Here is a 25558-nt window from a genome sequence, read left to right as displayed (position 1 = left end):
TTCTTGATAATTTTGGAGAGCATATTCAGGTAAGCGGCGGCGATGTTAGGTGATCTTAGGCAAGCGTATTGGGGCCGTCGAATGCAAGAAAGTCGACGGCTTGATAAATAGAGGCCATCGGCTCAAGAGGAGGAGCCTGTAAAATATTTAAAACCAAATTGAGACTCCAAGGAGGAGAAATTGATTTAATAACAGGTTTGATACGATTCAAAGCCTGAACAAAACAGTGAATGTCAGGAAGTTTAGCGATCTTTCTATGAAATAAAACAGAAAGAGCTGAAATGTGTCCTTTTAAAGTATTTGCAGACAACCCCTTATCTAAACCATCATGAAGAAACTGTAAAATCCAAGGAATTCTAAAAGAATGCCAAGAATAATCATGAGTTGAACACCGTGAAATATAGGTTTTCCAAACCCGTTAATAAATTTTCCTTGAAATAGACTTACGAGCCTGTATCATAGTGCTAATAATTGAGTCAGAGAAACCTCTATGATTAAGCACTAAGCGCTCAATCTCCATGCCATCAAATTTAGAGATTTGAGATCCTGATGGAAAAACGGCCCCTGAGACAGAAGATCTGGCCTTAAATGAAGTGGCCAAGGCTGGCAACTGGACATCCTGACAAGGTCCGCATACCAAAACCTGAGAGGCCAAGCTAATGCTATCAGAAACACATAAGATTGTTCCATTATGATCTTGGAGATCACCCTTGGAAGAAGAACAGAGGCGGAAAAATGTAAGCAGGTTGGTAAAACCAAGGATCCCTGGACCTGGAAAGTCATCTTGGAAGCTTCTTGTTTAGATGCAAGGCCATCAGGTCTATTTCTGAAAAACCCCACATCTGTACTAATTGAACAAACACATCTGGATGGAGAGAACACTCTCCCGGATGTAAAGTCTGACGACTGAGATAATCTGGTTCCCAATTGTCTACTCCTGGCATATGAATCGCAGAAATGTGACAAGAGTTGGATTCCGCCCAAGAAAGTATCAGAGATATTTCTCTCATTGAAGCACCTTTCACTGAAGAAATCAAGCATGGCTTCACCATCCTCCAACAAAGGCAAAGTTTTTGAGGTGGGGGGTGTATTTATAGGCATTTTGAGGTTTGGGAAACTTTGCCCCCTCCTGGTAGGAATGTATATCCCATACGTCACTAGCTCATGGAGGCCTATTTATGAAAGGTCTTGCGGACATGATTCAACAGTGAGCATCAGGTCCGCAAGACCTTGCTGAATGCGGAGAGCAATACGCTCTTCGTATTCAGCATTGCAACGTCGCCCCCTGCTGTCTTGCGGCCAATGGGCCGCCAGCAGGGAGGTGTTAATCGGGTTGAATTGTTGCGATTCCTGTCTGCCTCATCAGAACAGGCGGACAGGGTTATGGAGCAGCGGTCTTTAGACCACTGCTTCATAACTGGTGTTTCTGGCGAGTCTGAAGACTCGCCAGAAACACGGCCCTTCAAGCTCCATACGGAGCTTGACAAATGGGCCTCATGGACTCTTACATGAAAGAAATATGAATATTTCACATTCCAATGTTCTTCACTTAGAATATGTTCTATTTATTCATAAATACATAGTTCTACATATATCTGATTTTATTTTTGTACAATATATATCTATACCTCTCTCTCTCATATGTGTGCATGTATATATACACACATGATTATACGTAGGTATAGGAATATATATTTATACCTCTCTCTCATATGTGTGCATGTATATATACACACATGATTATACATAGGTATAGAAATATATATTTATACCTCTCTCTCTCTCTCTCTCTCGTGCGTGTATGTATATATACACACATGATTATACGTAGGTATAGGAATATATATTTATACCTCTCTCTCTCATGTATGTATGTATATATATACACACATGATTATACATAGGTATAGGAATATATATTTATACCTCTCTCTCTCTCTCATGTGTGTATGTATATATACACACATGATTATACGTAGGTATAGGAATATATATTTATACCTCTCTCTCTCTCTCTCTCTCTCTCTCTCTCTCATGTGTGTATGTATATATACACACATGATTATACGTAGGTATAGGAATATATATCTATACCTCTCATTCTCTCTCTCTCTCTCATGTGTGTATGTATATATACACACATGATTATACATAGGTATAGGAATATATATCTATACCTCTCTCTCTCTCTCTCTCTCTCTCTCTCTCTCTCTCTCTCTCTCTCTCTCTCTCATGTGTGTATGTATATATACACACATGATTATACATAGGTATAAGAATATATATTTATACCTCTCTCTCTCATGTATGTATGTATATATATACACACATGATTATACATAGGTATAGGAATATATATTTATACCTCTCTCTCTCATGTGTGTATGTATATATATACACACATGATTATACGTAGGTATAAGAATATATATTTATACCTCTCTCTCTCATGTATGTATGTATATATATACACACATGATTATACATAGGTATAGGAATATATATTTATACCTCTCTCTCTCTCTCATGTGTGTATGTATATATACACACATTATTATACATAGGTATAGGAATATATATCTATACCTCTCTCTCATGTGTGTATGTATATATACACACATGATTATACATAGGTATAGGAATATATATTTATACCTCTCTCTCTCTCTCTCTCTCTCTCTCTCTCTCTCTCTCTCATGTGTGTATGTATATATACACACATGATTATACATAGGTATAGGAATATATATCTATACCTCTCTCTGTCTCTCTCTCTCTCATGTGTGTATGTATATATACACACATGATTATTCATAGGTATAGGAATATATATTTATACCTCTCTCTCTCATGTATGTATGTATATATATATAGACACATGATTATACATAGGTATAGGAATATATATTTATACCTCTCTCTCTCATGTGTGTATGTATATATATACACACATGATTATACGTAGGTATAAGAATATATATTTATACCTCTCTCTCTCATGTATGTATGTATATATATATACACACATGATTATACATAGGTATAGGAATATATATTTATACCTCTCTCTCTCTCATGTGTGTATGTATATATACACACATGATTATACATAGGTATAGGAATATATATCTATACCTCTCTCTCTCATGTGTGTATGTATATATACACACATGATTATACATAGGTATAGGAATATATATTTATACCTCTCTCTCTCTCTCTCTCTCTCTCTCTCTCTCTCTCTCTCTCTCTCTCATGTGTGTATGTATATATACACACATGATTATACATAGGTATAGGAATATATATTTATACCTCTCTCTCTCATGTGTGTATGTATATATATACACACATGATTATACGTAGGTATAAGAATATATATTTATACCTCTCTCTCTCATGTATGTATGTATATATATACACACATGATTATACATAGGTATAGGAATATATATACACACATGATTATACATAGGTATAGGAATATATATTTATACCTCTCTCTCATGTGTGTATGTATATATACACACATGATTATACATAGGTATAGGAATATATATTTATACCTCTCTCTCTCTCGTGTGTGTATGTATATATACACACATGATTATACGTAGGTATAGGAATATATATTTATACCTCTCTCTCATGTGTGTATGTATATATACACACATGATTATACATAGGTATAGGAATATATATTTATACCTCTCTCTCTCTCATGTGTGTATGTATATATACACACATGATTATACATAGGTATAGAAATATATATTTATACCTCTCTCTCTCTCATGTGTGTATGTATATATACACACATGATTATACATAGGTATAGGAATATATATCTATACCTCTCTCTCTCATGTGTGTATGTATATATACACACATGATTATACATAGGTATAGGAATATATATTTATACCTCTCTCTCTCTCTCTCTCTCTCTCTCTCTCTCTCTCTCTCTCTCATGTGTGTATGTATATATACACACATGATTATACATAGGTATAGGAATATATATCTATACCTCTCTCTCTCATGTGTGTATGTATATATACACACATGATTATACATAGGTATAGGAATATTTATCTATACCTCTCTCTCTCATGTGTGTCTGTATATATACACACATGATTATACATAGGTATAGGAATATATATCTATACCTCTCTCTCTCATGTGTGTATGTATATATACACACATGATGATACATAGGTATAGGAATATATATTTATACCTCTCTCTCTCTCATGTGTGTATGTATATATACACACATTATTATACATAGGTATAGGAATATATATTTATACCTCTCTCTCTCTCATGTGTGTATGTATATATACACACATGATTATACATAGGTATAGGAATATATATTTATACCTCTCTCTCTCTCTCTCTCTCTCTCTCTCTCTCTCATGTGTGTATGTATATATACACACATGATTATACATAGGTATAGGAATATATATTTATACCTCTCTCTCTCATGTGTGTATGTATATATACACACATGATTATACATAGGTATAGGAATATATATTTATACCTCTCTCTCTCATGTGTGTATGTATATATACACACATGATTATACATAGGTATAGGAATATATATTTATACCTCTCTCTCTCTCTCATGTGTGTATGTATATATACACATGATTATACATAGGTATAGGAATATATATCTATACCTCTCTCTCTCATGTGTGTATGTATATATACACACATGATTATACATAGGTATAGGAATATATATTTATACCTCTCTCTCTCTTTCATGTGTGTATGTATATATACACACATGATTATACATAGGTATAAGAATATATATCTATACCTCTCTCTTTCATGTGTGTATGTATATATACACACATGATTATACGTAGGTATAGGAATATATATTTATACCTCTCTCTCTCATGTGTGTATGTATATATACACACATGATTATACATAGGTATAGGAATATATATTTATACCTCTCTCTCTCATGTGTGTATGTATATATACACACATGATTATACATAGGTATAGGAATATATATTTATACCTCTCTCTCTCATGTGTGTATGTATATATACACACATGATTATACATAGGAATATATATTTATACCTCTCTCTCTCATGTGTGTATGTATATATACACACATGATTATACATAGGTATAGGAATATATATTTATACCTCTCTCTCTCATGTGTGTATGTATATATACACACATGATTATACATAGGTATAGGAATAACATAATTTATGTAAGAACTTACCCGATAAATTCATTTCTTTCATATTAACAAGAGTCCATGAGCTAGTGACGTATGGGATATACATTCCTACCAGGAGGGGCAAAGTTTCCCAAACCTTAAAATGCCTATAAATACACCCCTCACCACACCCACAAATCAGTTTAACGAATAGCCAAGAAGTGGGGTGATAAGAAAAAAAGTGCGAAGCATATAAAATAAGGAATTGGAATAATTGTGCTTTATACAAAAAAATCATAACCACCACAAAAAAGGGTGGGCCTCATGGACTCTTGTTAATATGAAAGAAATGAATTTATCGGGTAAGTTCTTACATAAATTATGTTTTCTTTCATGTAATTAACAAGAGTCCATGAGCTAGTGACGTATGGGATAATGACTACCCAAGATGTGGATCTTTCCACAAAAGAGTCACTAGAGAGGGAGGGATAAAATAAAGACAGCCAATTCCTGCTGAAAATAATCCACACCCAAAATAAAGTTTAACAAAAAACATAAGCAGAAGATTCAAACTGAAACCGCTGCCTGAAGAACTTTTCTACCAAAAACTGCTTCAGAAGAAGAAAATACATCAAAATGGTAGAATTTAGTAAAAGTATGCAAAGAGGACCAAGTTGCTGCTTTGCAGATCTGGTCAACCGAAGCTTCATTCCTAAACGCCCAGGAAGTAGAAACTGACCTAGTAGAATGAGCTGTAATTCTTTGAGGCGGAATTTTACCCGACTCAACATAGGCAAGATGAATTAAAGATTTCAACCAAGATGCCAAAGAAATGGCAGAAGCTTTCTGGCCTTTCCTAGAACCGGAAAAGATAACAAATAGACTAGAAGTCTTACGGAAAGATTTCGTAGCTTCAACATAATATTTCAAAGCTCTAACAACATCCAAAGAATGCAATGATTTCTCCTTAGAATTCTTAGGATTAGGACATAATGAAGGAACCACAATTTCTCTACTAATGTTGTTGGAATTCACAACTTTAGGTAAAAATTCAAAAGAAGTTCGCAACACCGCCTTATCCTGATGAAAAATCAGAAAAGGAGACTCACACGAAAGAGCAGATAATTCAGAAACTCTTCTAGCAGAAGAGATGGCCAAAAGGAACAAAACTTTCCAAGAAAGTAATTTAATGTCCAATGAATGCATAGGTTCAAACGGAGGAGCTTGAAGAGCTCCCAAAACCAAATTCAAACTCCATGGAGGAGAAATTGACTTAATGACAGGTTTTATACGAACCAAAGCTTGTACAAAACAATGAATATCAGGAAGAATAGCAATCTTTCTGTGAAAAAGAACAGAAAGAGCGGAGATTTGTCCTTTCAAAGAACTCGCGGACAAACCCTTATCTAAACCATCCTGAAGAAACTGTAAAATTCTCGGTATTCTAAAAGAATGCCAAGAAAAATGATGAGAAAGACACCAAGAAATATAAGTCTTCCAGACTCTATAATATATCTCTCGAGATACAGATTTACGAGCCTGTAACATAGTATTAATCACGGAGTCAGAGAAACCTCTATGACCAAGAATCAAGCGTTCAATCTCCATACCTTTAAATTTAAGGATTTCAGATCCGGATGGAAAAAAGGACCTTGAGACAGAAGGTCTGGTCTTAACGGAAGAGTCCATGGTTGGCAAGATGCCATCCGGACAAGATCCGCATACCAAAACCTGTGAGGCCATGCCGGAGCTATTAGCAGAACAAACGAGCATTCCCTCAGAATCTTGGAGATTACTCTTGGAAGAAGAACTAGAGGCGGAAAGATATAGGCAGGATGATACTTCCAAGGAAGTGATAATGCATCCACTGCCTCCGCCTGAGGATCCCGGGATCTGGACAGATACCTGGGAAGTTTCTTGTTTAGATGAGAGGCCATCAGATCTATCTCTGGGAGCCCCCACATTTGAACAATCTGAAGAAATACCTCTGGGTGAAGAGACCATTCGCCCGGATGCAACGTTTGGCGACTGAGATAATCCGCTTCCCAATTGTCTACACCTGGGATATGAACCGCAGAGATTAGACAGGAGCTGGATTCCGCCCAAACCAAAATTCGAGATACTTCTTTCATAGCCAGAGGACTGTGAGTCCCTCCTTGATGATTGATGTATGCCACAGTTGTGACATTGTCTGTCTGAAAACAAATGAACGATTCTCTCTTCAGAAGAGGCCAAAACTGAAGAGCTCTGAAAACTGCACGGAGTTCCAAGATATTGATCGGTAATCTCACCTCCTGAGATTCCCAAACTCCTTGTGCCGTCAGAGATCCCCACACAGCTCCCCAACCTGTGAGACTTGCATCTGTTGAAATTACAGTCCAGGTCGGAAGAACAAAAGAAGCCCCCTGAATTAAACGATGGTGATCTGTCCACCACGTTAGAGAGTGCCGAACAATCGGTTTTAAAGATATTAATTGATATATCTTCGTGTAATCCCTGCACCATTGGTTCAGCATACAGAGCTGAAGAGGTCGCATGTGAAAACGAGCAAAGGGGATCGCGTCCGATGCAGCAGTCATAAGACCTAGAATTTCCATGCATAAGGCTACCGAAGGGAATGATTGAGACTGAAGGTTTCGACAGGCTGTAATCAATTTTAGACGTCTCTTGTCTGTTAAAGACAAAGTCATGGACACTGAATCTATCTGGAAACCCAGAAAGGTTACCCTTGTTTGAGGAATCAAAGAACTTTTTGGTAAATTGATCCTCCAACCATGATCTTGAAGAAACAACACAAGTTGATTCGTATGAGACTCTGCTAAATGTAAAGACGGAGCAAGTACCAAGATATCGTCCAAATAAGGAAATACCACAATACCCTGTTCTCTGATTACAGACAGAAGGGCACCGAGAATCTTTGTGAAAATTCTTGGAGCTGTAGCAAGGCCAAACGGTAGAGCCACAAATTGGTAATGCTTGTCTAGAAAAGAGAATCTCAGGAACTGATAATGATCTGGATGAATCGGAATATGCAGATATGCATCCTGTAAATCTATTGTGGACATATAATTCCCTTGCTGAACAAAAGGCAATATAGTCCTTACAGTTACCATCTTGAACGTTGGTATCCTTACATAACGATTCAATAATTTTAGATCCAGAACTGGTCTGAAGGAATTCTCCTTCTTTGGTACAATGAAGAGATTTGAATAAAACCCCATCCCCTGTTCCGGAACTGGAACTGGCATAATTACTCCAGCCAACTCTAGATCTGAAACACAATTCAGAAATGCTTGAGCTTTCACTGGATTTACTGGGACATGGGAAAGAAAAAATCTCTTTGCAGGAGGTCTCATCTTGAAACCAATTCTGTACCCTTCTGAAACAATGTTCTGAATCCAAAGATTGTGAACAGAATTGATCCAAATTTCTTTGAAAAAACGTAACCTGCCCCCTACCAGCTGAACTGGAATGAGGGCCGTACCTTCATGTGAACTTAGAAGCAGGCTTTGCCTTTCTAGCAGGCTTGGATTTATTCCAGACTGGAGATGGTTTCCAAACTGAAACTGCTCCTGAGGACGAAGGATCAGGCTTTTGTTCTTTGTTGAAACGAAAGGAACGAAAACGATTGTTAGCCCTGTTTTTACCTTTAGACTTTTTATCCTGTGGTAAAAAAGTTCCTTTCCCACCAGTAACAGTTGAAATAATAGAATCCAACTGAGAACCAAATAATTTGTTTCCCTGGAAAGAAATGGAAAGTAGAGTTGATTTAGAAGCCATATCAGCATTCCAAGTCTTAAGCCATAAAGCTCTTCTGGCTAAGATAGCCAGAGACATAAATCTAACATCAACTCTAATAATATCAAAAATGGCATCACAGATGAAATTATTAGCATGCTGGAGAAGAATAATAATATCATGAGAATCACGATTTGTTACTTGTTGCGCTAGAGTTTCCAACCAAAAAGTTGAAGCTGCAGCAACATCAGCCAATGATATAGCAGGTCTAAGAAGATTACCTGAACATAGATAAGCTTTTCTTAGAAAAGATTCAATTTTTCTATCTAAAGGATCCTTAAACGAGGTACCATCTGATGTAGGAATGGTAGTACGTTTAGCAAGGGTAGAAATAGCCCCATCAACTTTAGGGATTTTGTCCCAAAATTCTAACCTGTCAGGCGGAACAGGATATAATTGCTTAAAACGTTTAGAAGGAGTAAATGAATTACCCAATTTATCCCATTCCTTAGCAATTACTGCAGAAATAGCATTAGGAACAGGAAAGACTTCTGGAATAACCGCAGGAGCTTTAAAAACCTTATCCAAACGTATAGAATTAGTATCAAGAGGACTAGAATCCTCTATTTCTAAAGCAATTAGTACTTCTTTAAGTAAAGAGCGAATAAATTCCATCTTAAATAAATATGAAGATTTATCAGCATCAATCTCTGAGACAGAATCCTCTGAACCAGAAGAGTCCAAAGAATCAGAATGATGGTGTTCATTTAAAAATTCATCTGTAGAGAGAGAAGATTTAAAAGACTTTTTACGTTTACTAGAAGGAGAAATAACAGACAAAGCCTTCTTTATGGATTCAGAAACAAAATCTCTTATGTTATCAGGAACATTCTGCACCTTAGATGTTGAGGGAACTGCAACAGGCAATGGTACATCACTAAAGGAAATATTATCTGCATTAACAAGTTTGTCATGACATTTAATACAAACAACAGCTGGAGGAATAGCTACCAAAAGTTTACAGCAGATACACTTAGCTTTGGTAGATCCAGCAGGCAGAGGTTTTCCTGTAGTATCTTCTGGCTCAGATGCAACGTGAGACATCTTGCAATATGTAAGAGAAAAAACAACATATAAAGCAAAATAGATCAAATTCCTTATAAGACAGTTTCAGGAATGGGAAAAAAATGCCAAACATCAAGCTTCTAGCAACCAGAAGCAAATGAAAAATGAGACTGAAATAATGTGGAGACAAAAGCGACGCCCATATTTTTTGGCGCCAAATAAGACGCCCACATTATTTGGCGCCTAAATGCTTTTGGCGCCAAAAATGACGCCACATCCGGAACGCCGACATTTTTGGCGCAAAATAACGTCAAAAATGACGCAACTTCCGGCGACACGTATGACGCCGGAAACGGAAAAGAATTTTTGCGCCAAAAAAGTCCGCGCCAAGAATGACGCAATAAAATGAAGCATTTTCAGCCCCCGCGAGCCTAACAGCCCACAGGGAAAAAAGTCAAATTTTTGAGGTAAGAAAAAATATGATAATTAAAGCATAATCCCAAATATGAAACTGACTATCTGGAATAAGGAAAGTTGAACATTCTGAGTCAAGGCAAATAAATGTTTGAATACATATATTTAGAACTTTATAAATAAAGTGCCCAACCATAGCTTAGAGTGTCACAGAAAATAAGACTTACTTACCCCAGGACACTCATCTACATGTTTGTAGAAAGCCAAACCAGTACTGAAACGAGAATCAGTAGAGGAAATGGTAAATATAAGAGTATATCGTCGATCTGAAAAGGGAGGTAAGAGATGAATCTCTACGACCGATAACAGAGAACCTTATGAAATAGACCCCGTAGAAGGAGATCACTGCATTCAATAGGCAATACTCTCCTCACATCCCTCTGACATTCACTGCACGCTGAGAGGAAAACCGGGCTCCAACTTGCTGCGGAGCGCATATCAACGTAGAATCTAGCACAAACTTACTTCACCACCTCCCTTGGAGGCAAAGTTTGTAAAACTGATTTGTGGGTGTGGTGAGGGGTGTATTTATAGGCATTTTAAGGTTTGGGAAACTTTGCCCCTCCTGGTAGGAATGTATATCCCATACGTCACTAGCTCATGGACTCTTGTTAATTACATGAAAGAAATATATTTATACCCCTCTCTCTCTCATGTGTGTATGTATATATACACACATGATTATACATAGGTATAGGAATATATATTTATACCTCTCTCTCTCATGTGTGTATGTATATATACACACATGATTATACATAGGTATAGGAATATATATTTATACCTCTCTCTCTCATGTGTGTATGTATATATACACACATGATTATACATAGGTATAGGAATATATATTTATACCTCTCTCTCTCTCTCTCTCTCTCTCTCTCTCTCTCTCTCATGTGTGTATGTATATATACACACATGATTATACATAGGTATAGGAATATATATCTATACCTCTCTCTCTCATGTGTGTATGTATATATACACACATGATTATACATAGGTATAGGAATATATATTTATACCTCTCTCTCTCTCTCATGTGTGTACAGGGAGTGCAGAATTATTAGGCAAGTTGTATTTTTGAGGATTAATTTTATTATTGAACAAAAACCATGTTCTCAATGAACCCAAAAAACTCAATATCAAAGCTGAATAGTTTTGGAAGAAGTTTTTAGTATGTTTTTAGTTATAGCTATTTTAGGGGGATATCTGTGTGTGCAGGTGACTATTACTGTGCATAATTATTAGGCAACTTAACAAAAAACAAATATATACCCATTTCAATTATTTATTTTTACCAGTGAAACCAATATAACATCTCAACATTCACAAATATACATTTCTGACATTCAAAAACAAAACAAAAACAAATCAGTGACCAATATTTCTTTGCAAGGACACTCAAAAGCCTGCCATCCATGGATTCTGTCAGTGTTTTGATCTGTTCACCATCAACATTGCGTGCAGCAGCAACCACAGCCTCCCAGACACTGTTCAGAGAGGTGTACTGTTTTCCCTCCTTGCAAATCTCACATTTGATGATGGACCACAGGTTCTCAATGGGGTTCAGATCAGGTGAACAAGGAGGCCATGTCATTAGATTTTCTTCTTTTATACCCTTTCTTGCCAGCCACGCTGTGGAGTACTTGGACGTGTGTGATGGAGCATTGTCCTGCATGAAAATCATGTTTTTCTTGAAGGATGCAGACTTCTTCCTGTACCACTGCTTGAAGAAGGTGTCTTCCAGAAACTGGCAGTAGGACTGGGAGTTGATGATACCAGCCCAAACCAGTACTCCACCTCCACCTTGCTGGCGTCTGAGTCGGACTGGAGCTCTCTGCCCTTTACCAATCCAGCCACGGGCCCATCCATCTGGCCCATCAAGACTCACTCTCATTTCATCAGTCCATAAAACCTTAGAAAAATCAGTCTTGAGATATTTCTTGGCCCAGTCTTGACGTTTCAGCTTGTGTGTCTTGTTCAGTGGTGGTCGTCTTTCAGCCTTTCTTACCTTGGCCATGTCTCTGAGTATTGCACACCTTGTGCTTTTGGGCACTCCAGTGATGTTGCAGCTCTGAAATATGGCCAAACTGGTGGCAAGTGGCATCTTGGCAGCTGCACGCTTGACTTTTCTCAGTTCATGGGCAGTTATTTTGCGCCTTGGTTTTTCCACACGCTTCTTGCGACCCTGTTGACTATTTTGAATGAAACGCTTGATTGTTCGATGATCACGCTTCAGAAGCTTTGCAAATTTAAGAGTGCTGCATCCCTCTGCAAGATATCTCACTATTTTTGACTTTTCTGAGCCTGTCAAGTCCTTCTTTTGACCCATTTTGCCAAAGGAAAGGAAGTTGCCTAATAATTATGCACACCTGATATAGGGTGTTGATGTCATTAGACCACACCCCTTCTCATTACAGAGATGCACATCACCTAATATGCTTAATTGGTAGTAGGCTTTCGAGCCTATACAGCTTGGAGTAAGACAACATGCATAAAGAGGATGATGTGGTCAAAATACTCATTTGCCTAATAATTCTGCACTCCCTGTATATACACACATGATTATACATAGGTATAGGAATATATATTTATACCTCTCTCTCTCATGTGTGTATGTATATATACACACATGATTATACATAGGTATAGGAATATATATTTATACCTCTCTCTCTCATGTGTGTATGTTTATATACACATATGATTATACATAGGTATAGGAATATATATTTAGAAATACATAGAACATATTCTACTATGTACAGAACATTGGAATGTGAAATATTTACAATAAATACATAGTTAAAACCTATGAATATTGCATAAATATTTTTTACAGGTTTTTTTTTTTTTTTTTAACATGTTTATTTTTCCATCAGTGTCAAGAAAACTATAACAGAGTTCATTTGCTCACATTGTGCGCCACGCAGGGTAGAAATTTTTTCCAATCATGTATACACAAGAAAAAGTAGATATATAACATTTATGCCTACACAATAACTCTAGATCCATGCCCATTACCATATGGGCATCACATAATAAATAAAAATTGTAGGCGGCCCCGGAGCCAACAAAAAGGAAAAAAAAAAAAAAAATACTGTGTTGCACATAGATACACTTGCTGCATATTATTCTCATTGGCCTGATCAAAACAAAAAAGAAAAGAAAAAAAGAAGGAAGAGAGAAAGAAAAGTGGGGAAAAAGAAGAGAAAAAAGAAAAAAAAAAAAGGGAAAAAAAAAAAGGGGAGATTTAGTTCGACCTCCTCCTCCCCCACCACCCTGAAAGAGGGTATTTTGTGGTCCGACCTTTTTCAGAGCCCGGATACTGGAAATAATTCTCTTAATATCAGACCTTCAAAGTAGTTTGTTTTATGGAATGCCTTAGTAAGTATATTTTGTACGGGAAGCGGATATGTCTGTATAACTTTTTCCCATTTATTAAAGAAGCGTTGGGTTGATTTGTTATGTAAGCTTAAGATATTATATTGTTCAAATATAATCTGTTGTCTCACTGCCTCTAGGAATACCTTGAAAGGTAGTGATCTCGTCTGTTTCCAGTTCCTTAGGATTAGATTACGACCTATAAGTATAATAGTATTGATCAAATCATAGTTCTGGACTGTTATATTTAAGAAAAAGATATTTATAGGTTCCAGAACTAGATATTCAGAGCAAAATTTATTTAACCAGAAGTTGACCTTCTGCCAAAATTGTCTTATTTTTGGGCACAACCAGAAACAGTGCATCAAATCTGCCCTGGGGATTGAACATTTATAACATATTCCAGTATTTTCCGAAGACCATACTGCCAGTCTTTTTGGTGAAATATAGGCATTGTTAAGTAGTTTTAAAAACGATTCATGCCAGGAGGAACGGAGGGGGGCTTCAATCAGCCATTTGATACCCTTCTTAATGTGATCCCAGTTAAGTTCTGGGAAATGTTTTGCCCAATAACCTATGTATTGTTCACTATTTAATTGTCCTTGCTTTGCCAATAAAATTTTATATAACAATGATATTGAGTGCTTTCCTTGGTTATATACGTTGATATAATCTCCAATTTGTTCGAAACCTACTGGCCAGTTCCCTAACTTGGCTTTCTTGTTAGCAAAGTGGCGTACTTGAAGATATGCGAAAAAACTCTTCTTGGGGAGATCAAATTCTCTGGCAATACTCTCAAAGGTTCTTAAGTTAAACCTTTGGTCAAAGATTTGTATTAACTTATCAAGTCCTTTATCCGCCCACTCTTTAAATACCTTATACTCACATCCTGCTATAAACTCGGGATTCCCTCTAATCGGGAGATAATGAGAAATATAAAAATTAATTTTCAGATATTTACATGACATTTGCCATGCTTTAACCACGTTGTACATACTAATAAACCTTTTGATGTTGTCTGGGAGTTCTATAAAAGTGCAATGTAAAATTGCTTTGCATGCAAATGGATATATTAAACTCTCTTCCAAGGTTAGGTTAGTACCTCGGCAGACAGAAGCCAATCCACCCCATTCCATGCCAAAATGGCCATGTTATATAACTTAATATCTAGGAAAGCTAGCCCCCCATGGTCCCTTAGTTGTGCCAATTTTTTAATAGCTATCATGTGCCGCGACTTGCTCCAAAGAAATTTGGCACATAATTGGTTAAATATTTTAATATCTTTTGCCTTGATGAATAGCGGTAAGTTATTCATAAAATAAATTATCTGAGGTAATAAGATAGATTTGATCATTGCAGTTTTAGCTGACAGAGAAATGGGAAGTAATGCCCATCTTTGTAACTTAGTTTTAAGCCGAGAAAAGAAGGGCATAAAATTAAGTCTATACCAACAATTGGGATCTTTATGTAATATAATTGCTAAGTATCTAATACTCGTAACCTCTCTTAAATTATATTGTGTCATGCTATCTATATTTTTGTCAGTGGCGTCACTAGGGGGGGGCGGGGGGGGCGGGCCGCACCCGGGTGACACCCTCCAGGGGGTGACACCAAAAAAAAAATTTTTTTTTTTTTTTTTTTTACATTTTATTGAAATTCAAAGAAATACAATGTTGAGATGCATAGATTATTTTATTAGAGGCTGGCATTTGTGAACATTAGTGGGACTGGGGAAGTTGTAGACACACAATTTTTTTGCCCCTTGAGCCAGTGCTGCAATTTCAACAAATAGTTTTCCAGGCTGCTTTTGCTTGTTTGTACTTTGCTCCTCCCCTGCCCAATTTCACTATGAATTTTGTGGGTGTGCCGTGGGGCTTGCAAAGTTGCGCTGCCAGCCTAAACCTGCCTGCCTATCTGTGCTCACTGCTCAGTGACATGCGGCCCAGGGCTGTGCAATTACAGACTTGGAACAGAGTCAGAGAGCAGAATTTTCATAGTTTGCACGCCTAAACCTTTTCTTCAGTGATTTATTTTAGAGTGCTCTGTTTATCTTTCATTTGATGTTCTGCTGAGCCAGGGAGCAGATCTAGGCATGAGCTTCCTAATTAATGCAGTGCAGTTTACATATTTTGTATGTGTGTGTCTGAGTTTTTGTGTGTCTCAGTGTTTTTGTGTGTGTGTCTGAGTGTGTTTCCGAGTGTTTGTGTGTGCATCTGAGTATATTTTTAAGTGTGTCTGAGTGTTTGTATGTGTGTTTGCCTGTGTTTTTGTGTGTGTCTGCTTTCTGGGGGGGGGGGGTGACACCATGTCTTACCGCACCGGGTGACACCAACCCTAGTGACGCCACTGATTTTTGTATATCCATAAAATCTCTGATTTAAGCGTATTGACTTTATAACCAGAAATACTACTAAATAACTCTAGTGCCTTAAACGCAATTGGGATATTTCTATGTGTTTGTTGAAAATAGAGGAGTAAATCGTCGGCATATAAGGCCAGCACAAACTTCTGAGATCCAATCTTTATTCCCTCTAATTCTTGTCTAACATAGATTGCTAGTGGTTCAATGGCCACATTGAATAGAAGGGGTGATAAGGGGCACCCCTGACGCGTTCCCTTCTCTAATTTAAAAAACGAAGATTGAGTATTGTTGACCAGTATCGAGGAAATGGGGTAGTTATATATAGTTTTAATAAATTCGATCAAATTACCTGAGAAGCCGAACTTTTCAAGGGAAGTATACAAATATTCCCATATTATAGAATCGAATGCCTTCTCCGCGTCGACCACAACCATAGCAAGATCATCATGATGCATAGGTTTTTCCTTATGTAATTTGTTCCAAAAATATTCTATTAACATATATGTTTTACGAATGTTTTTTGTTGGTGATCTTTCACACATAAAACCAGCCTGATCTTGATGTATAATTTTATGTAATATCTCCTTCAGACGCTTTGCAATTATTGCAGTTAATAATTTATAATCTGTATTCAACAGAGAAATAGGTCTGTATGACCCAGGATCTGATAGGTATAGGAATATATATTTATACCTCTCTCTCTCATGTGTGTATGTATATATACACACATGATTATACATAGGTATAGGAATATATATTTATACCTCTCTCTCATGTGTGTATGTATATATACACACATGATTATACATAGGTATAGGAATATATATTTATACCTCTCTCTCATGTGTGTATGTATATATACACACATGATTATACATAGGTATAGGAATATATATTTATACCTCTCTCTCTCATGTGTGTATGTATATATACACACATGATTATACATTAGGTATAGGAATATATATTTATACCTCTCTCTCTCTCATGTGTGTATGTATATATATATTTACATACACACATGAGAGAGAGAGGTATAAATATATATTCCTATACCTATGTATAATCATGTGTGTATATATATATATATATACACACATGAGAGAGAGAGAGGTATAAATATATATTCCTATACCTATGTATAATCATGTGTGTATATATACATACACACATGAGAGAGAGAGAGAGAGAGAGAGAGAGAGAGAGAGGTATAGATATATATTCCTATACCTATGTATAATCATGTGTGTATATATACATACACACATGAGAGAGAGAGGTATAAATATATATTCCTATACCTATGTATAATCATGTGTGTATATATACATACACACATGAGAGAGAGAGGTATAAATATATATTCCTATACCTATGTATAATCATGTGTGTATATATATATATATACACACATGAGAGAGAGAGAGAGAGAGAGAGAGAGAGAGGTATAGATATATATTCCTATACCTATGTATAATCATGTGTGTATATAAACATACACACATGAGAGAGAGAGGTATAAATATATATTCCTATACCTATGTATAATCATGTGTGTATATATACATACACACATGAGAGAGAGAGGTATAAATATATATTCCTATACCTATGTATAATCATGTGTGTATATATATATATACACACATGAGAGAGAGAGAGGTATAAATATATATTCCTATACCTATGTATAATCATGTGTGTATATATACATACACACATGAGAGAGAGAGGTATAGATATATATACACACATGATTATACATAGGTATAGGAATATATATTTATACCTCTCTCTCTCTCTCTCTCTCTCTCTCTCTCTCTCTCTCTCTCTCTCTCTCTCTCATGTGTGTATGTATATATACACACATGATTATACATAGGTATAGGAATATATATTTATACCTCTCTCTCTCATGTGTGTATGTTTATATACACACATGATTATACATAGGTATAGGAATATATATTTAGAAATACATAGAACATATTCTACTATGTACAGAACATTGGAATGTGAAATATTTACAATAAATACATAGTTAAAACCTATGAATATTGCATAAATATTTTTTACAGGTTTTAACTACGTAACTTCAAAGGACTCCATAGCACATATGTAATTATATGTACACATACTGTATATAGACATATATACATGTATACATATACATATTTAGACATGCATATGTATTTATATGTACACATACTGTATATAGATATATAGACATATATACATACATATACATATTTAGACATGCATATGTATTTATATGTACACATACTGTATATAGACATATATACATACATGCATACATATACATATTTAGACATGCATATGTATTTATATGTACACATACTGTATATAGACATATAGACATATATACATACATATAAATATTTAGACATGCATATGTATTTATATGTACACATACTGTATATAGATATATAGACATATATACATACATATACATATTTAGACATGCATATGTATTTATATGTACACATACTGTATATAGATATATAGACATATATCCATACATATAAATATTTAGACATGCATATGTATTTATATGTACAGATACTGTATATAGATATATAGACATATATACATACATATACATATTTAGACATGCATATGTATTTATATATACACATACTGTATATAGATATATAGACATATATACATACATATACATATTTAGACATGCATATGTATTTATATATACACATACTGTATATAGATATATAGACATATATCCATACATATAAATATTTAGACATGCATATGTATTTATATGTACACATACTGTATATAGATATATAGACATATATACATACATATACATATTTAGACATGCATATGTATTTATATATACACATACTGTATATAGATATATAGACATAAATACTTACATATACATATTTAGACATGCATATGTATTTATATATACACATACTGTATATAGATATATAGACATATATCCATACATATAAATATTTAGACATGCATATATATTTATATGTACACATACTGTATATAGATATATAGACATATATACATACATATACATATTTAGACATACATATGTATTTATATATACACATACTGTATATAGATATATAGACATATATACATACATATACATATTTAGACATGCATATGTATTTATATATACACATACTGTATATAGATATATAGACATATATCCATACATTTAAATATTTAGACATGCATATGTATTTATATGTACACATACTGTATATAGATATATAGACATATATACATACATATACATATTTAGACATGCATATGTATTTATATATACACATACTGTATATAGATATATAGACATATATACATACATATACATATTTAGACATGCATATGTATTTATATGTACACATACTGTATATAGACATATATACATACATATAAATATTTAGACATGCATATGTATTTATATGTACACATATTGTATATAGATATATAGACATATATACATACATATAAATATTTAGACATGCATATGTATTTATATGTACACATACTGTATATAGATATATAGACATATATACATACATATACATATTTAGACATGCATATGTATTTATATGTACACATACTGTATATAGATATATAGACATATATACATACATATACATATTTAGACATGCATATGTATTTATATGTACACATACTGTATATAGATATATAGACATATATACATACATATAAATATTTAGACATGCATATGTATTTATATGTACACATACTGTATATAGATATATAGACATATATACATACATATAAATATTTAGACATGCATATGTATTTATATATACACATACTGTATATAGATATATAGACATATATACATACATATAAATATTTAGACATGCATATGTATTTATATATACACATACTGTATATAGATATATAGACATATATACATACATATAAATATTTAGACATGCATATGTATTTATATGTACACATATTGTATATAGATAACATAATTTATGTAAGAACTTACCTGATAAATTCATTTCTTTCATATTAACAAGAGTCCATGAGCTAGTGACGTATGGGATATACATTCCTACCAGGAGGGGCAAAGTTTCCCAAACCTTAAAATGCCTATAAATACACCCCTCACCACACCCACAAATCAGTTTAACGAATAGCCAAGAAGTGGGGTGATAAGAAAAAAAGTGCGAAGCATATAAAATAAGGAATTGGAATAATTGTGCTTTATACAAAAAAATCATAACCACCACAAAAAAGGGGTGGGCCTCATGGACTCTTGTTAATATGAAAGAAATGAATTTATCAGGTAAGTTCTTACATAAATTATGTTTTCTTTCATGTAATTAACAAGAGTCCATGAGCTAGTGACGTATGGGATAATGACTACCCAAGATGTGGATCTTTCCACACAAGAGTCACTAGAGAGGGAGGGATAAAATAAAGACAGCCAATTCCTGCTGAAAATAATCCACACCCAAAATAAAGTTTAACAAAAAACATAAGCAGAAGATTCAAACTGAAACCGCTGCCTGAAGAACTTTTCTACCAAAAACTGCTTCAGAAGAAGAAAATACATCAAAATGGTAGAATTTAGTAAAAGTATGCAAAGAGGACCAAGTTGCTGCTTTGCAGATCTGGTCAACCGAAGCTTCATTCCTAAACGCCCAGGAAGTAGATACTGACCTAGTAGAATGAGCTGTAATTCTTTGAGGCGGAATTTTACCCGACTCAACATAGGCAAGATGAATTAAAGATTTCAACCAAGAAGCCAAAGAAATGGCAGAAGCCTTCTGGCCTTTCCTAGAACCGGAAAAGATAACAAATAGACTAGAAGTCTTACGGAAAGATTTCGTAGCTTCAACATAATATTTCAAAGCTCTAACAACATCCAAAGAATGCAATGATTTCTCCTTAGAATTCTTAGGATTAGGACATAATGAAGGAACCACAATTTCTCTACTAATGTTGTTGGAATTCACAACTTTAGGTAAAAATTCAAAAGAAGTTCGCAACACCGCCTTATCCTGATGAAAAATCAGAAAAGGAGACTCACACGAAAGAGCAGATAATTCAGAAACTCTTCTAGCAGAAGAGATGGCCAAAAGGAACAAAACTTTCCAAGAAAGTAATTTAATGTCCAATGAATGCATAGGTTCAAACGGAGGAGCTTGAAGAGCTCCCAGAACCAAATTCAAACTCCAAGGAGGAGAAATTGACTTAATGACAGGTTTTATACGAACCAAAGCTTGTACAAAACAATGAATATCAGGAAGAATAGCAATCTTTCTGTGAAAAAGAACAGAAAGAGCGGAGATTTGTCCTTTCAAAGAACTTGCGGACAAACCCTTATCTAAACCATCCTGAAGAAACTGTAAAATTCTCGGTATTCTAAAAGAATGCCAAGAAAAATGATGAGAAAGACACCAAGAAATATAAGTCTTCCAGACTCTATAATATATCTCTCGAGATACAGATTTACGAGCCTGTAACATAGTATTAATCACGGAGTCAGAGAAACCTCTATGACCAAGAATCAAGCGTTCAATCTCCATACCTTTAAATTTAAGGATTTCAGATCCGGATGGAAAAAAGGACCTTGTGACAGAAGGTCTGGTCTTAACGGAAGAGTCCATGGCTGGCAAGATGCCATCCGGACAAGATCCGCATACCAAAACCTGTGAGGCCATGCCGGAGCTATTAGCAGAACAAACGAGCATTCCCTCAGAATCTTGGAGATTACTCTTGGAAGAAGAACTAGAGGCGGAAAGATATAGGCAGGATGATACTTCCAAGGAAGTGATAATGCATCCACTGCCTCCGCCTGAGGATCCCGGGATCTGGACAGATACCTGGGAAGTTTCTTGTTTAGATGAGAGGCCATCAGATCTATCTCTGGGAGCCCCCACAATTGAACAATCTGAAGAAATACCTCTGGGTGAAGAGACCATTCGCCCGGATGCAACGTTTGGCGACTGAGATAATCCGCTTCCCAATTGTCTACACCTGGGATATGAACCGCAGAGATTAGACAGGAGCTGGATTCCGCCCAAACCAAAATTCGAGATACTTCTTTCATAGCTAGAGGACTGTGAGTCCCTCCTTGATGATTGATGTATGCCACAGTTGTGACATTGTCTGTCTGAAAACAAATGAACGATTCTCTCTTCAGAAGAGGCCAAAACTGAAGAGCTCTGAAAACTGCACGGAGTTCCAAGATATTGATCGGTAATCTCACCTCCTGAGATTCCCAAACTCCTTGTGCCGTCAGAGATCCCCACACAGCTCCCCAACCTGTGAGACTTGCATCTGTTGAAATTACAGTCCAGGTCGGAAGAACAAAAGAAGCCCCCTGAATTAAACGATGGTGATCTGTCCACCACGTTAGAGAGTGCCGAACAATCGGTTTTAAAGATATTAATTGATATATCTTCGTGTAATCCCTGCACCATTGGTTCAGCATACAGAGCTGAAGAGGTCGCATGTGAAAACGAGCAAAGGGGATCGCGTCCGATGCAGCAGTCATAAGACCTAGAATTTCCATGCATAAGGCTACCGAAGGGAATGATTGAGACTGAAGGTTTCGACAGGCTGTAATCAATTTTAGACGTCTCTTGTCTGTTAAAGACAAAGTCATGGACACTGAATCTATCTGGAAACCCAGAAAGGTTACTCTTGTTTGAGGAATCAAAGAACTTTTTGGTAAATTGATCCTCCAACCATGATCTTGAAGAAACAACACAAGTCGATTCGTATGAGACTCTGCTAAATGTAAAGACGGAGCAAGTACCAAGATATCGTCCAAATAAGGAAATACCACAATACCCTGTTCTCTGATTACAGACAGAAGGGCACCGAGAATCTTTGTGAAAATTCTTGGAGCTGTAGCAAGGCCAAACGGTAGAGCCACAAATTGGTAATGCTTGTCTAGAAAAGAGAATCTCAGGAACTGATAATGATCTGGATGAATCGGAATATGCAGATATGCATCCTGTAAATCTATTGTGGACATATAATTCCCTTGCTGAACAAAAGGCAATATAGTCCTTACAGTTACCATCTTGAACGTCGGTATCCTTACATAACGATTCAATAATTTTAGATCCAGAACTGGTCTGAAGGAATTCTCCTTCTTTGGTACAATGAAGAGATTTGAATAAAACCCCATCCCCTGTTCCGGAACTGGAACTGGCATAATTACTCCAGCCAACTCTAGATCTGAAACACAATTCAGAAATGCTTGAGCTTTCACTGGATTTACTGGGACATGGGAAAGAAAAAATCTCTTTGCAGGAGGTCTCATCTTGAAACCAATTCTGTACCCTTCTGAAACAATGTTCTGAATCCAAAGATTGTGAACAGAATTGATCCAAATTTCTTTGAAAAAACGTAATCTGCCCCCTACCAGCTGAACTGGAATGAGGGCCGTACCTTCATGTGAACTTAGAAGCAGGCTTTGCCTTTCTAGCAGGCTTAGATTTATTCCAGACTGGAGATGGTTTCCAAACTGAAACTGCTCCTGAGGATGAAGGATCAGGCTTTTGTTCTTTGTTGAAACGAAAGGAACGAAAACGATTGTTAGCCCTGTTTTTACCTTTAGACTTTTTATCCTGTGGTAAAAAAGTTCCTTTCCCACCAGTAACAGTTGAAATAATAGAATCCAACTGAGAACCAAATAATTTGTTTCCCTGGAAAGAAATGGAAAGTAGAGTTGATTTAGAAGCCATATCAGCATTCCAAGTCTTAAGCCATAAAGCTCTTCTGGCTAAGATAGCCAGAGACATAAATCTAACATCAACTCTAATAATATCAAAAATGGCATCACAGATGAAATTATTAGCATGCTGGAGAAGAATAATAATATCATGAGAATCACGATTTGTTACTTGTTGCGCTAGAGTTTCCAACCAAAAAGTTGAAGCTGCAGCAACATCAGCCAATGATATAGCAGGTCTAAGAAGATTACCTGAACAGAGATAAGCTTTTCTTAGAAAAGATTCAATTTTTCTATCTAAAGGATCCTTAAACGAGGTACCATCTGACGTAGGAATGGTAGTACGTTTAGCAAGGGTAGAAATAGCCCCATCAACTTTAGGGATCTTGTCCCAAAATTCTAACCTGTCAGGCGGAACAGGATATAATTGCTTAAAACGTTTAGAAGGAGTAAATGAATTACCCAATGTATCCCATTCCTTAGCAATTACTGCAGAAATAGCATTAGGAACAGGAAAGACTTCTGGAATAACCACAGGAGCTTTAAAAACCTTATCCAAACGTATAGAATTAGTATCAAGAGGACTAGAATCCTCTATTTCTAAAGCAATTAGTACTTCTTTAAGTAAAGAGCGAATAAATTCCATCTTAAATAAATATGAAGATTTATCAGCATCAATCTCTGAGACAGAATCCTCTGAACCAGAAGAGTCCAAAGAATCAGAATGATGGTGTTCATTTAAAAATTCATCTGTAGAGAGAGAAGATTTAAAAGACTTTTTACGTTTACTAGAAGGAGAAATAACAGACAAAGCCTTCTTTATGGATTCAGAAACAAAATCTCTTATGTTATCAGGAACATTCTGCACCTTAGATGTTGAGGGAACTGCAACAGGCAATGGTACATCACTAAAGGAAATATTATCTGCTTTAACAAGTTTGTCATGACAATTATTACAAACAACAGCTGGAGGAATAGCTACCAAAAGTTTACAGCAGATACACTTAGCTTTGGTAGATCCAGCAGGCAGTGGTTTTCCTGTAGAATCTTCTGGCTCAGATGCAACGTGAGACATCTTGCAATATGTAAGAGAAAAAACAACATATAAAGCAAAATAGATCAAATTCCTTATAAGACAGTTTCAGGAATGGGAAAAAAATGCCAAACATCAAGCTTCTAGCAACCAGAAGCAAATGAAAAATGAGACTGAAATAATGTGGAGACAAAAGCGACGCCCATATTTTTTGGCGCCAAATAAGACGCCCACATTATTTGGCGCCTAAATGCTTTTGGCGCCAAAAATGACGCCACATCCGGAACGCCGACATTTTTGGCGCAAAATAACGTCAAAAAATGACGCAACTTCCGGCGACACGTATGACGCCGGAAACGGAAAAGAATTTTTGCGCCAAGAAAGTCCGCGCCAAGAATGACGCAATAAAATGAAGCATTTTCAGCCCCCGCGAGCCTAATAGCCCACAGGGAAAAAAGTCAAATTTTTGAGGTAAGAAAAAAATATGATAATTCAATGCATAATCCCAAATATGAAACTGACTGTCTGGAAATAAGGAAAGTTG

The sequence above is a fragment of the Bombina bombina genome, chromosome 6 (genome assembly GCF_027579735.1).
Source record: "Bombina bombina isolate aBomBom1 chromosome 6, aBomBom1.pri, whole genome shotgun sequence".
Taxonomy (NCBI): Eukaryota; Metazoa; Chordata; class Amphibia; order Anura; family Bombinatoridae; genus Bombina; species Bombina bombina.
This window is presented reverse-complemented; position numbering follows the sequence as displayed.